Genomic DNA, 16,089 nt, shown 5'->3' with positions numbered 1-16,089 from the left:
GGTGGGGAAGGAGGGAGAGATGCCGGATGAAAGGGTATTTATGAAAAGGTGGATCTGTGGAGGGAGATGAAAAAAAGGAAAGATACCAGACTTCCTGGGAAGGGAAGGGAAATGGAAAGGGAGGACAGAGTTGGCAGAGGATGGTTAGCATGCAGAAAGAAGGAGACCCTGGCAAGCAAGTTATCAGAAGAAAACCAGAGCCTTGGACCAACAAGATTTGAAATATAACCAGACAACAAAAGGTAGAAAAATTAATTTTATTTTCTGTTTTGTGATTATAATATGTCAGATTTGAAATGTGTATCCTGCCAGAGCTGGTGTTGGACTGCAAACGTGAGCTAGGATTTAACAGAGAGAGGAAAAGTCCTTTTTGTTTCTTTATTTTATTTACACCACAGCGCCAGTGTGGTTAGGAGAAGCCAAAGGGGGTGAAAAAGCTATAAAACCCACCAGGAGTTTTGAAAAAAATCACCCAACTGGGCAGGAAAATCGAATGAAAAAAACCAATTCAATAGGGCTGAATCGAATCAAAATTTTTTTTCCTGTATCTGGCAGCATTAGTTTGCGCTACTGTCTTAGACTTTAGGACCTGGGATTGGGGAGAGATGGCATCCTCAGTACTTTATAATGCAAGTGAAACGAGGATTTGGTCAGACTTTTGAAGGGTCTGCAGAAAAAAAAATATTGTATAGGCCGGGGACATGAGACAGCAGGAAATGGGAACTTTTCTTCCTTCTATTTTTGTGAATGGAAAGGCTGAGGATGTCAGAGAGTTCAGTTAAAATATGTGCTTTATAAGAAAATATAATAATGTGTTTTATAAAGTTTATAGCATAGCTGGCCTACCCAGTGAGGTGTTCCTAGTGGTGATAGTGGCAGCGTGTCAATGTGTTGAGAGGAAGAGGTGGTCTGGGAAATTCTGCTGAGCAAACTCCGGGCCCATTTCCACCCCCCAGTTAGTCCACTCCACTCAACTGGTTCACACACTGAGTGGGTCTTTGGGTGTTGTTTTGGGATCTCTTCCAGTGGTTTATCTCCTTCTGGTCCAAGGAAGGAAACTTTGTCATCCTTAGCATTGACCTACAGAATATGTTTGTAACAGCGCTGCTTGTGTGGCATTAGGCTATGTAGTGATCGAAAGAAAAAAACAGACCTTTGCACATTTTTGCACTATATGGTGGGTGTATGAGGAGATTCACATTTCCTGCACAGCTAAGTCCATGTGAAGTTACCTTGTGCTGTATTTGACATCTAGCAAGGTCTCTGTTTGAAAGGAAAGATCTAAACTTAAAAATGAAGTGGCCAGAAGTTATGGTAAAAGCAGATAGTGTAGCTGGTTTTAAGAAAGATTTGGACAAATTCCTGGAGGAAAAGTCCATAATCTGTTATTAAGACATGGGGGAAGTGTCTGCTTGCCCTGGATCGGTAGCATGGAATGTTGCTATTCTTTGGGTTTTGACCAGGTATTAGTGTCCTGGATTGGCTACCATGAGAATGGGCTACTGGGCATGATGGACCATTGGTCTGACCCAGTTAGGCTATTCTTATGTTATGTTCTCATCTGTAGGGGCCTTTGTTTTCACTTCTTATTTTAATGTATTTTTTTTCTGGGAACTTATCAGTGTTTTTTATAATGGGAACAAAAATGGAAGAGAATTAATGTGTGTGGGATGAGGGGGTAACTAATTTCTTCAGCTAAATAATTCAATCCACTTCAAACAGACATAGGAGAACTCACGCACCATTTACACACCCTCCAACCAAAAACGTCAAAAGAAAAAAACTGTTCGACAACCTCCTAGCCATTCGAGCTGCAACACTCAACCCCCAACTCTACAACCAATTGACATCGACCACAGACTGCAAAACCTTCAAAAAGAAATAAAAACCCTTCTATTCAAAAAACACATAAAACTGAACTAACACAATCAGAACTGTCCCAAGCATCACCTGCAACTACTCCATATGTACTTCTGATGTCATGACAATTCAGACATAATTTATGTTATGTTATGTTTGGAATATAAGAAAATTTTCACTGCCTGTTTCTATTCTGACCATTTATTCTGTTTCATGGTCATTACAAAAAATATTTTTTTACATGGGGGGGGGGGGGTGTGTCAAAAAATGATGGGCCCCAGGTGCCACATACCCTAGGTACGCCACTGCACATTACCCTACCCTTGCCCCCCAAGACTTCCCTCCTTACCTTCCTTCCCGATCTCCTTACTTTGACATCTTATTGTACCAGTTCCTTGCTTACATATATTAATTGTATCTGTATCTGCTGATTGAACCCATTCGCTGACTGTACCCTTTTGCTGATTGTACCCACTCGCTGATTGTCCAGCCCTTCTTTATTGTAAACCGCCTAGAACTATTACGGCTTTGGCGGTATATAAGAAATATATTATTATTATTATTATTAATGCCCAAATTCTCTAAAGTCACTGTGCAATTAACGATGGCACTAAATCATCGTTAAATGAATGCATTTTACCACCCGATTATCAAAACAGCTCACCATGGTCTTTTACATGCTTTCTAGTAGCCTCTGAATGTACTATGCAAATATAGTTCAACGAGGTCATTAATATTAAAACTGTAGTATAACAAGGTCATTAATATTAAAATAAGCTCTCTAAGCAATTCTCAAAAAGGAATGCCCCTCCACAGACAAGGAATTGGGGCCGATATTTACCGGAATAATCTAAGTTTTACTTTCCTGTCAGTGCCTGAGCAATAATTGGCTCAAGCATTAACTGAAAAATAAAGCAGCTTAAATCCACCACCACAAATGTCCCCGATTCACCCCCCCCCTCTGAGCCAAAAAAACAATCTCAGTAGTCTAGTGCTCCCCCTGCCATTGTTGCCCCCCCCATGCAGAAGATTGGCAGGAGGGATGTCCACTCCCTCCTGCCGCAAGGCTGGAGACATACCCTGACAGCAAGCTTTCCCCTGACAACCCCCCACCACATTAAGCTTCTCAGATAAAACCCTAGTGATCTAGTGGACCGTTCCAGTCTCCATCCCCCATATCTATTTTTTAGATGGCCAATAGAAGGGATGTTCACTCCTGCTGGCCGGCCTACCTCTTCAAAATGGTAGGCCTTCCCTTTCCCAGTGCATCCTGGGATGCACAGGAAGGGGCCTAAGGTCTTGATTGACCCAAGCGCTTAAGGTCTCTACCCCTAGTGGCCTTGGGAGGAGCCTTAGACAAGGGGAGCTCCGGTCAGCTGAGCTGGCAGGGAGAGAGCAGCCGTGGGCATTTTTTCCCCATTTTTTACAGACGGGAGGAGCTGTGCCTAATGATTGCTCTTCTGAGCAAGTGCCAGGCACAGTTCCCCCCCCCCTTTATTAGTGATTCTCTGCATAAATAGCATTCATATCATTTCTATGCCATTTTGCTGAGAATCGTCAGTAAAACAAAATTGCTCCTACCAAGGTATTTTTTTATCATGGTGTTGGAGCTTAGAGAATCTGGCTCTAGGTTACTCCAGGAACTACTTGCTGCTCAAACAGGAATGTCCACTATATCTGCAGCTGTCATAGAGCCTGGTATGTACTGTCACTTTTTAGGGGGTTGGGAAGGGGTCAGTGACCACTGGAGAAGTCATGCCTTTATCCCTTCAGTGGTCATCTAGTCAGGTTTGGCACCTTTTTGGCACTTAGTCATTATTGAAACAGGTCAAACCCAAAACATCCTATTTTTTGCCCATGTTTTTACAATGTTCAGTTATTGCAGAAAAAAACAGTCCAAATCATAAACCCATCCTAGTCCCACCCAAAACATGCCACAACATGCCCCCTTGAGATTTTGGTTAATTGTGGAGGAAAATGTCTTAAAAATAAGTATTGAAAATAGCAATTTGGATGTTTTCGCCAAAAAAAAGCCTACCACTTTCCACCTTTTTAAGACATTTTTCGGATTAAAAAATGAGCCCTTTTAGTAAAATGGGATCTTGTTTCTCTACTAGCTTCAGCTGAAGGGCAACTAAAAGATCCCTCCCCTTTGGGCTACCTGCCCAGGAGCTTCCTGTTTTGCTTCAGTTAGTAGAAAAGCCACGTAGACCAATGACAACAGAAAACCGAAGAAAAGAGAGAGAGGGCACGGGAACTCCTGCTACCAGGTAAATTCTGCTCAATATCGTATTATACTAAAAACTACGGCCAACAAAGGCCAACTGGAAACAGAGAATGCAAACATCATAAACTGCAAAACCCAGGAAAATCCTAGAACAGGGACAGCCTGAAGATCAGAAGGGGCTCCCCCGGGGAACCCCTACCAACTCTTAAACCCAACAAAGGGGAATACGCATGAAGTTTTTTTTTTTAATGTAGTGAGGCTAGTCAAAGACAGAAATCTAGCTTACCAGGTATTGAAGAGGCGACCTACGAACCAGACAAAAAAACAGAAGGCTGGGTGTTCAGCATCCCGAGAAGCTATATAAAAAGGAAGAAGGTCCAGGACCTGTTGGGCCACTGCATGAGCAGAATGCTGGGCACGATGGACCTTAGGTCAGACCCAGCGGAGGCATTGCTTATGTTCTTATAAGCAGAGGAAAGAAACCTAATCATTCATTCTTGTACAAGCTTTCGGGTTGCTGAACGGATGGGACATATCAGAGCCGTCCTAAAACTCAGGGGGGTCCGACGAGCCCTCCGCAAGAACAGAAACGCCAAAGACCATATCAACCGTAGCCACCACATCAAGCCTGGAAAACCTGCAAAAGATATGAAGGGAAGCCCACGGGGCCTCCCAACAAGTCTCCAAAGGTGAGACCACGTGAGATTCAGCCCACGAGGAAGCCATTCTTCAGGAGAGTGAGCCTCCACCCCAAGGGGAGGCTTCTTTTGTAGCTCCACATAGGCCGCGGAATTAGCCGCTTGCATCAACCCGAAAGAGAAGTCTCAGAAGCAGGCCAACCCCGAAACACGGGTCCCACCATGACAAACAGACTGAAGAGCTGGCTGTTTACGGACTTCAATACCTAACTTCACGGAAACCCAATATGCTGTTATAATTAATATATATTTTATTAACAATCAATAACAGCTTATAAGAGTAAATCCTTATATAATCACAAAGGCTGTCTGTTATACTATTCTTGAGAGCCTGAGGCCACGTTGGTACATAAAAAAGAAAGGCAATATTATAAATTTAAGCATATTAACACATAGGTTATACGGAAACATATGAAAGTGAAGATGATAAAAAACTAAAAAGTAAAATAAAATGTACAGGGAAGTCTAGCAAAGTCCTGGGTATAAATGGTTGTTTGGCTCATAATATATTTCATTAAGAAAAACAAACAGAATACATAGTGCTAAAAGCTAGACAAACGATTTTTCTAACAAGAAGTGGACAGCATATAATGGGTTAACAGGATAGTGTATGTCTCTCTGTTGAAACACTCAAAAAACTTAGCTTGGGAGGGGTTTTCCACTTTTCATCTGCGACATAGGAAATGGAAAGCAAAAAGGTACTTTCACTTCGATACATGATACAATATCAATCAATATTACTATTTGGGAAAGAAGTGGATCATGAGAACCCTATGGAATATGTTCCAGTTATTATAGAGACATGAATCATGAAAAAACAAAAAGAAAATAGCTGCTGACAATTTCAAGTTAAAGAAATATATCACTACATCTCTCAGCGTCCCTAAACACTAAGACATATCAACTAGGCAGTAGCTATGTGTGTTTGTGTATCGGGGAAAAAAGAGGAAACTCATTTCTTAAACTTTGATCACAAAGAAAAAGGTTTGAGATTGTTGTGGTGAGTAGGGAAAAATACTTTTTCTTTCTTTATATTGGTAATAATAGTGAGCACTCATAAATAGAAATCCACTCGTATTTCCAAAAACACTGAATTTGATGTATGACATAACAAAAATGATATTGAATCGCTGTAATATGAAGGACTATAGCTCTGAAAAATGGACAAACATTATATTAGGGGGGGCACCCGGGAAGCCACCCCTTTTGTTTATGTTTTTAGAGTACTCATAAAAATCAATAGGTATTCTCTTAAAGTTCACTGTAAAAGTCTGCAGTTTTTCCTAACTCTAGAAAACAAATAATCCTGGGAAAAAGTGAGATGATGGGAAATGCCCATATTAAAATCCCAGACCTATAAAGACAAAAGGGGGTGTTTTATTTTTACATTGCCACTTATCATACTTGATGCCTGTCAGTTTAGTTAGATGAATTCATGGCATATATCACTGTGCAAACACTTGACACAAATTCTTCTTATCTGCATAAACTATCTTTCTATGAACCTCAATAATATGCTTACATCTTCCCTTCATTGTCATTCATACGTGACACTTTCTATTGACTTCCGGTAGTTTTCTTATTCCTTCTCACCGACATACTCTGCCTTTATATACAAAAACAACAGTGATCCAAGTCTGTCTGTAACGCTTTTTCTCTCTCTCACAAAGCAATCTCATAACATGGCAAACCTGTATGACCTAAATAATTTTTAATGAAAGATTATGGTAACATTGAAACGCAGTTAAAATATACTTCCGCATTCCATCATTCCTCTTACCCAACCCACATGTTTCACTTTGTATGTAGTTTGTGAGGGAAACCACAAAAGCACAGGAAAGAAAAGCAACGAGAACAATTCTTGCGTTTTCCCATAAATAGAAATCACATGCATTTCACAGGGCCGTACACTATCTGACAGCTAAATGTAAACCAAATAGCATAAACGGAAAAACAAAGAAAGCCAATAGGCAGCATGACAATCTGAAAATATAACACTAAAACACTGACTTAGAGCTGTACTAAGGCTATAAGAACCTTCTCGTCGGTAGCGAAAAAAATAAACCCGTAAGAACAGAATAAGCAAAAACCCATAGAAAATAGTTGCTACACATGAAAATACCACTTACAGTAATAAAATCCAGGAAGACAACATATCATGCGTAAATAAAGCTGGGTAAGGTTAGCATGTATGTTAGTCAAAGCAACGTTATAATCAAGCATTATTGTGACATCATTAGAGGCTACATAGCACAAGGCACAGTGCAGAGAAGAAGTGTATACTTTCCATTAAATAATGGCAAGAAATATGGGGGTAGAATGGGGAGCAGTATAATAAGAGTGCAGATGCAACGGCTTAACAGAAGACCTATGAAAAACATACGGAGCATGACGGTAGGTGGTAGGAAAAATAGCAGGGAGGGAAAACTGGGAATAGCAATGCTGGCGTGGGGGCAAGGAGAAAGGTGCCAGAAAGGAAATGGAAGGCACAATATCAACAGTGCATGGCAAGCAAGCAGGGAGGTCTATGTTAAAAATATAGGTGGCCAAAACTGCTCGACTAAACTAATAAGTTAATTTTTTCTTGACCTTTTTTACAGCCCCTGTTTCACCATATGAGTGCAGGGCGCGAGCCAATTTGGGGTAATTCATGCGTTTACTATTGCCCTTCTGAATGCCCCAAAGGGCCGCTAGATGATCCTTATTTAATGAGAAAAATTGAAAAGTTCCCTCAGCTTTATTAACCCACCAAATGCAGTCATTTAGGGCTCCACTGAGCAGGAGGGCCAGAAGGAACTGGTATAGGCAGAGATGTCGTTTCTTATGATTAAAAACAAAATATCCGTGTGCAAGATCTGGATGTGAACATATTGTATCAACAGGGAGAGCAAGGGGTGGGCCTTGGGCGGGCAATAACGAAGGTTGAAACGCATGGATAGAAGAAGGAAGAAAAAGGGATGGGAGGCAGATAGAATCAGGAGGGGACAGGCAAGACAAAGAGAGGCCAGGGCTAGGGTCACAGGACAAATAATCAGGGCTAGCACTGGCAGCCAGAGAAGTATAAGATAGGGTATTCATAATGTCATTAAGGATAGAGGGAGGAATCGGACATAGAGGGCATTCCTGTTCAAGATGTTGATTCCAGAGATAGGAGCACTGTCTAATCACAGTTTCCTGTAAAGTGGGGGGAAGGTGGGGACGGGGCGCATTGCTGTTGAATAGCTTCATAGATATAGATTGGCTCAAGAACTGACTGAAAAATAAAGCAGCTCAAACCCACCACCACAAATGGCCCCGATTCCCTTCCTCTGAGCCAAAAAACAATCCCAGTGGTCTAATGCTCCCTTGCTATTGTTGCCCCCTGCAGAAGACTGGCAGGAGGGATGTCCACTCCCTACTGCTGCAAGGTTGGAGACACACCTCTACAGCAGGCTCCCCCCGACAATCCCCTACCACATTAAGCTTCCAAGATAAACCCTAGTGATCTAGTGGACTGTTCCCATCTCCATCCCCCATACCTATTTTTTAGAAGGCCAATAGGAGGGATGCTCACTCCTCCTGCTGGCCGGACTGCCTCTTCAAAATGGTGGGCCTTCCCTTTCCAGTGCATCCTGGGATGCACAGGGAGGTGCCTAAGGTCTTGATTGACCCAAGCGCTTAAAATCTCTACCCCTAGTGGCCTTGGGAGGGGCCTTAGACAAGGGGAGCTCTGGTCAGCAGAGCTGGCAGGGAGAGCAGAAGCCGTGGGCATTTTTTTCCATTTTTGACAGATGGGAGGAGCTGTGCCTAATGATTGCTCTTCTGACCAAGTGCCAGGCACAGTTCCCCCCCCCCCCTTTACTGGTGATTCTCTGCATAAATAGCAGTCATATAATTTGTATGCCATTGTGCTGAGAATCATCAGTAAAACAAAAATGGCTCCCACTAAGGTATTATTTTTATCATGGTGTTGGAGCTTAGAGAATCTGGCTCTAGGTTACTCCAGGAACTACTTGCTGCTCAAACAGGAATGTCCACTATATCTGCAGCTGTCATAGAGCCTGGTATGTACTGTCACTTTTTTGGGGGTTGGGAAGGGGTCAGTGACCACTGGAGAAGTCATGCCTTTATCACTCTAGTGGTCATCTGGTAAGGTTGGGCACCTTTTTGGCACTTAGTCATTATTGAAACAGGTCAAACCCAAAACATCCTATTTTTTGCCCATGATGTTTTTACAATGTTCAGTTATTGCAGAAAAAAACAGTCCAAATCATAAACCCATCCTAGTCCCACCCAAAACATGCCACAACATGCCCCCTTGAGATTTAGGTGAACTGTGGAGAAAAATGTCTTAAAAATAAGTATTGAAAATAGCAATTTGGATGTTTTCGCCAAAAAAAAGCCTACCACTTTGCACCTTTTTAGGACATTTTTCCATTTCAAAAATGAGCCCTTTTAGTAAAATGGGATCTTGTATCTCTATTAGCTTCCGCTGCAGGGCAACTAAAAGATCCCTCCCCTTTGGGCTACCTGCCCAGGAGCTTCCTGTTTTGCTTCAGTTAGTAGAAAAGCCACGTAGACCTATGACAACAGAAAACCGAAGAAAAGAGAGAGAGGGCACGGGAACTCCTGCTACCAGGTAAATTCTGCTCAATATCGTATTATACTAAAAACTACGGCCAACAATGGCCAACTGGAAACAAACAGAGAATGCAATCATCATAAACTGCAATACCTAGGAAAATCCTAGAATAGGGACAGCCTGAAGATCAGAAGGGGCTCCACCGGGGAACCCCTACCAACTCTTAAACCCAACAAAGGGGAATACGCATGAAGTTTTTTTTTAATGTAGTGAGACTAGTCAAAGACAGAAATCTAGCTTACCAGGTACTGAAGAGGCGACCTGCGCACCTGACAAAAAAACAGAAGGGTGGGTGTTCAGCATCCCGAGAAGCTATACAAAAAGGAAGAAGGTCCAGGATCTGTTGAGCCACTGCATGAGCAGAATGCTGGGCATGATGGACCTTAGGCCAGACCCAGCGGAGGCATTGCTTATGTTCTTATTAGCAGAGGTAAGAAACCTAATCATTCATTCTTGTACAAGCTCTCAGGTTGCTGAACGGATGGGACATAGAGCCGTCCTAAAACTCAGGGGTGCCCGACGAGCCCTCCGCAAGAATAGAAACACCAAAGACCGTATCAACCATAGCCGCCACATCAAGCCTGGAAAACCTGCAAAAGATATGAAGGGAAACCCATGGGGCCTCCCGACAAGTCTCCACAGGCGAGACCATGTGAGATACAGCCCACAAGGAAGCCATTCTTCAGGAGAGTGAGCCTCCATCCCAAGGGGAGGCATCTTCTGTACCTCCACATAGGCCGCAGAATTAGCCGCTTGCATCCACGCGAAAGAGAAGTCTCAGAAGCAGGACAACCTCGACACGCGGGGCCCACCATTACAAACAGACTGAAGAGCCGCCTGTTTACAATCTTCAATACCTAACTTCACGGAAACCCAATATGCTGTTATAATTAATATATATTTTATTAACAATCAATAACAGCTTATAAGAGTAAATCCTTGTATAATCAGAAAGGCTGTCTGTTATACAATTCTTGAGAGCCTGCGGCCACGTTGGTACATAAAAAAGAATGGCAATATTATAAATTTAAGCATATTAACACATAGGTTATATGGAAACATATGAAAGTGAAGATGATACAAAACTAAAAAGTAAAATAAAATGTACAGGGAAGTCTAGCAAAGTCCTGGGTATAAATGGTTGTTTGGCTCATAATATATTTCATTAAGAAAAACAAACAGAACAATACATAGTGCTAAAAGCTAGACAAACGATTTTTCTAACAAGAAGTGGACAGCATATAATGGGTTAACAGGATAGTGTATGTCTCTCTGTTGAAACACTCAAAAAACTTAGCTTGGGATGAGTTTTCCACTTTTCATCTGCGACATAGGAAATGAAAAGCAAAAAGGTACTTTCACTTCGATACATGGTACAATATCAATTAATCTTACTATTTGGGATAGAAGTGGACCATGAGAACCCTGTGGAATATGTTCCAGTTATTATAGAGGTCACAAACCTATTTTTAGAAAAAGATTCAATTACTGTGAAGGACACTTAGGCATACACTCAGAATATGTGTAGTCCGACCAAGAGCCAAAGCTCCTATAGTCGAATCCACTGTCCCATCACTGTGTATGGCTATTAATACACTGAATTTGACATATGACACAACAAAAATGATAATGACTCGCTATAACATGAAGGACTATAGCTCTGAAAAATGGACAAACATTATATTGGGGGGGAGGGGGGCGGCACCCAGGAAGCCACCCCTCTTGTTTATGTTTTTAGAGTACTCATAAAAATCAGTAGGTATTCTCTTAAAGTGCACTGTAAAAGTCTGCAGTTTTTCCTAACTCTAGAAAACAAATAATCCTTAGTAATGGGAAAAAGTGAGATGATGGGAAATGCCCATATTAAAATCTCAGACCTATAAAGACAAAAGGGGGTGTTTTATTTTTACGTTGCCACTTATCATACTCGATGCCTGTCAGTTTAGTTAGACGTAATCATGGCATATATCACTGTGCAAACACTTGACACACATCCTTCTTATCTACATACACTATCTTTTTATGAACTTCAATAATATGCTTACATCTTCCCTTCATTGCCATTCGTACGTGACACTTTCTATTGACTTCCGATAGTTTTCTTATTCCTTCTCACCGACATACTCTACCTTTATATACAAAAACAACAGTGATCCAAGTCTGTCTGTAACTCTTTTTCTCTCTCTCACAAAGCAATCTCATAGCATGGCAAACCTGTATGAGCTAAATAATTTTTAATGAAAGGTTATGGTAACATTGAAACGCAGTTAAAATATACTTCCGCATTCCATCATTCCTCTTACCCAACCCACATGTTTCACTTTGTATGTAGTTTGTGAGGGAAACCACAAAAGCACAGGAAAGAAAAGCAACGAGAACAATTCTTGCGTTTTCCCATAAATAGAAATCACATGCATTTCACAGGGCCGTACACTATCTGACAGCTAAATGTAAACCAAATAGCATAAACGGAAAAACAAAGAAAGCCGATAGGCAGCATGACAATCTGAAAATATAACACTAAAACACTGACTTAGAGCTGTACTAAGGCTATAAGAACCTTCTCGTCGGTAGCGAAAAAAATAAACCCGTAAGAACAGAATAAGCAAAAACCCATAGAAAATAGTTGCTACACATGAAAATACCACTTACAGTAATAAAATCCAGGAAGACAACATATCATGCGTAAATAAAGCTGGGTAAGGTTAGCATGTATGTTAGTCAAAGCAACGTTATAATCAAGCATTATTGTGACATCATTAGAGTCTACATAGCACAAGGCACAGTGCAGAGAAGAAGTGTATACTTTCCATTAAATAATGGCAAGAAATATGGGGGTAGAATGGGGAGCAGTATAATAGGAGTGCAGATGCAACGGCTTAACAGAAGACCTATGAAAAACATACGGAGCATGACGGTAGGTGGTAGGAAAAATAGCAGGGAGGGAAAACTGGGAATAGCAATGCTGGCGTGGGGGCAAGGAGAAAGGTGCCAGAAAGGAAATGGAAGGCACAATATCAACAGTGCATGGCAAGCAAGCAGGGAGGTCTATGTTAAAAATATAGGTGGCCATAACTGCTCGACTAAACTAATAAGTTAATTTTTTCTTGACCTTTTTTACAGCCCCTGTGTCACCATATGAGCGCAGGGCGCGAGCCAATTTGGGATAATTCATGCGTTTACTATTGCCCTTCTGAATGCCCCAAAGGGCCGCTAGATGATCCTTATTTAATGAGAAAAATTGAAAAGTTCCCTCAGCTTTATTAACCCACCAAATGCAGTCATTTAGGGCTCCACTGAGCAGGAGGGCCAGAAGGAACTGGTATAGGCAGAGATGTCGTTTCTTATGATTAAAAACAAAATATCCATGTGCAAGATCTGGATGTGAACATATTGTATCAACAGGGAGAGCAAGGGGTGGGCCTTGGGCGGGCAATAACGAAGGTTGAAACGCATGGATAGAAGAAGGAAGAAAAAGGGATGGGAGGCAGATAGAATCAGGAGGGGACAGGCAAGACAAAGAGAGGCCAGGGCTAGGGTCACAGGACAAATAATCAGGGCTAGCACTGGCAGCCAGAGAAGTATAAGATAGGGTATTCATAATGTCATTAAGGATAGAGGGAGGAATCGGACATAGAGGGCATTCCTGTTCAAGATGTTGATTCCAGAGATAGGAGCACTGTCTAATCACAGTTTCCTGTAAAGTGGGGGGAAGGTGGGAACGGGGCGCATTGCTGTTGAATAGCTTCATAGATATAGATTGGCTCAAGAACTGACTGAAAAATAAAGCAGCTCAAACCCACCACCACAAATGGCCCCGATTCCCTTCCTCTGAGCCAAAAAACAATCCCAGTGGTCTAATGCTCCCTTGCTATTGTTGCCCCCTGCAGAAGACTGGCAGGAGGGATGTCCACTCCCTACTGCTGCAAGGTTGGAGACACACCTCTACAGCAGACTCCCCCCGACAATCCCCTACCACATTAAGCTTCCAAGATAAACCCTAGTGATCTAGTGGACTGTTCCCATCTCCATCCCCCATACCTATTTTTTAGAAGGCCAATAGGAGGGATGCTCATTCCTCCTGCTGGCCGGACTGCCTCTTCAAAATGGTGGGCCTTCCCTTTCCAGTGCATCCTGGGATGCACAGGGAGGTGCCTAAGGTCTTGATTGACCCAAGCGCTTAAAATCTCTACCCCTAGTGGCCTTGGGAGGGGCCTTAGACAAGGGGAGCTCTGGTCAGCAGAGCTGGCAGGGAGAGCAGAAGCCGTGGGCATTTTTTTCCATTTTTGACAGATGGGAGGAGCTGTGCCTAATGATTGCTCTTCTGACCAAGTGCCAGGCACAGTTCCCCCCCCCCCTTTACTGGTGATTCTCTGCATAAATAGCAGTCATATAATTTGTATGCCATTGTGCTGAGAATCATCAGTAAAACAAAAATGGCTCCCACTAAGGTATTATTTTTATCATGGTGTTGGAGCTTAGAGAATCTGGCTCTAGGTTACTCCAGGAACTACTTGCTGCTCAAACAGGAATGTCCACTATATCTGCAGCTGTCATAGAGCCTGGTATGTACTGTCACTTTTTTGGGGGTTGGGAAGGGGTCAGTGACCACTGGAGAAGTCATGCCTTTATCACTCTAGTGGTCATCTGGTAAGGTTGGGCACCTTTTTGGCACTTAGTCATTATTGAAACAGGTCAAACCCAAAACATCCTATTTTTTGCCCATGATGTTTTTACAATGTTCAGTTATTGCAGAAAAAAACAGTCCAAATCATAAACCCATCCTAGTCCCACCCAAAACATGCCACAACATGCCCCCTTGAGATTTAGGTGAACTGTGGAGAAAAATGTCTTAAAAATAAGTATTGAAAATAGCAATTTGGATGTTTTCGCCAAAAAAAAGCCTACCACTTTGCACCTTTTTAGGACATTTTTCCATTTCAAAAAGGAGCCCTTTTAGTAAAATGGGATCTTGTATCTCTATTAGCTTCCGCTGCAGGGCAACTAAAAGATCCCTCCCCTTTGGGCTACCTGCCCAGGAGCTTCCTGTTTTGCTTCAGTTAGTAGAAAAGCCACGTAGACCTATGACAACAGAAAACCGAAGAAAAGAGAGAGAGGGCACGGGAACTCCTGCTACCAGGTAAATTCTGCTCAATATCGTATTATACTAAAAACTACGGCCAACAATGGCCAACTGGAAACAAACAGAGAATGCAATCATCATAAACTGCAATACCTAGGAAAATCCTAGAATAGGGACAGCCTGAAGATCAGAAGGGGCTCCACCGGGGAACCCCTACCAACTCTTAAACCCAACAAAGGGGAATACGCATGAAGTTTTTTTTTAATGTAGTGAGACTAGTCAAAGACAGAAATCTAGCTTACCAGGTACTGAAGAGGCGACCTGCGCACCTGACAAAAAAACAGAAGGGTGGGTGTTCAGCATCCCGAGAAGCTATACAAAAAGGAAGAAGGTCCAGGATCTGTTGAGCCACTGCATGAGCAGAATGCTGGGCATGATGGACCTTAGGCCAGACCCAGCGGAGGCATTGCTTATGTTCTTATTAGCAGAGGTAAGAAACCTAATCATTCATTCTTGTACAAGCTCTCAGGTTGCTGAACGGATGGGACATAGAGCCGTCCTAAAACTCAGGGGTGCCCGACGAGCCCTCCGCAAGAATAGAAACACCAAAGACCGTATCAACCATAGCCGCCACATCAAGCCTGGAAAACCTGCAAAAGATATGAAGGGAAACCCATGGGGCCTCCCGACAAGTCTCCACAGGCGAGACCATGTGAGATACAGCCCACAAGGAAGCCATTCTTCAGGAGAGTGAGCCTCCATCCCAAGGGGAGGCATCTTCTGTACCTCCACATAGGCCGCAGAATTAGCCGCTTGCATCCACGCGAAAGAGAAGTCTCAGAAGCAGGACAACCTCGACACGCGGGGCCCACCATTACAAACAGACTGAAGAGCCGCCTGTTTACAATCTTCAATACCTAACTTCACGGAAACCCAATATGCTGTTATAATTAATATATATTTTATTAACAATCAATAACAGCTTATAAGAGTAAATCCTTGTATAATCAGAAAGGCTGTCTGTTATACAATTCTTGAGAGCCTGCGGCCACGTTGGTACATAAAAAAGAATGGCAATATTATAAATTTAAGCATATTAACACATAGGTTATATGGAAACATATGAAAGTGAAGATGATACAAAACTAAAAAGTAAAATAAAATGTACAGGGAAGTCTAGCAAAGTCCTGGGTATAAATGGTTGTTTGGCTCATAATATATTTCATTAAGAAAAACAAACAGAACAATACATAGTGCTAAAAGCTAGACAAACGATTTTTCTAACAAGAAGTGGACAGCATATAATGGGTTAACAGGATAGTGTATGTCTCTCTGTTGAAACACTCAAAAAACTTAGCTTGGGATGAGTTTTCCACTTTTCATCTGCGACATAGGAAATGAAAAGCAAAAAGGTACTTTCACTTCGATACATGGTACAATATCAATTAATCTTACTATTTGGGATAGAAGTGGACCATGAGAACCCTGTGGAATATGTTCCAGTTATTATAGAGGTCACAAACCTATTTTTAGAAAAAGATTCAATTACTGTGAAGGACACTTAGGCATACACTCAGAATATGTGTAGTCCGACCAAGAG

The 16,089-nt window shown here is 42.1% G+C and overlaps 1 protein-coding gene across 1 annotated transcript in view; it reads left to right on the top strand.

Moving 5' to 3' along the window:
• Nucleotides 1-5,720: 5,720 nt before the first annotated feature.
• LOC117346549 (alpha-1,4-N-acetylglucosaminyltransferase-like) overlaps nt 5,721-16,089 on the top strand; it is a 177,817-nt gene continuing 167,448 nt past the window's right edge. Inside the window, exon 1 of the mRNA XM_033916313.1 lies at nt 5,721-5,785. The gene's annotated coding sequence lies outside the window, so the exon portion shown is untranslated. The remainder of the gene's footprint in view (nt 5,786-16,089) is intronic.

This window comes from Geotrypetes seraphini, chromosome 1 (genome assembly GCF_902459505.1).
Source record: "Geotrypetes seraphini chromosome 1, aGeoSer1.1, whole genome shotgun sequence".
Classification (NCBI taxonomy): Eukaryota; Metazoa; Chordata; class Amphibia; order Gymnophiona; family Dermophiidae; genus Geotrypetes; species Geotrypetes seraphini.
The sequence above is the reverse complement of the archived record's forward strand: the minus strand, read 5'-3'. Positions and strand labels throughout refer to the sequence as shown.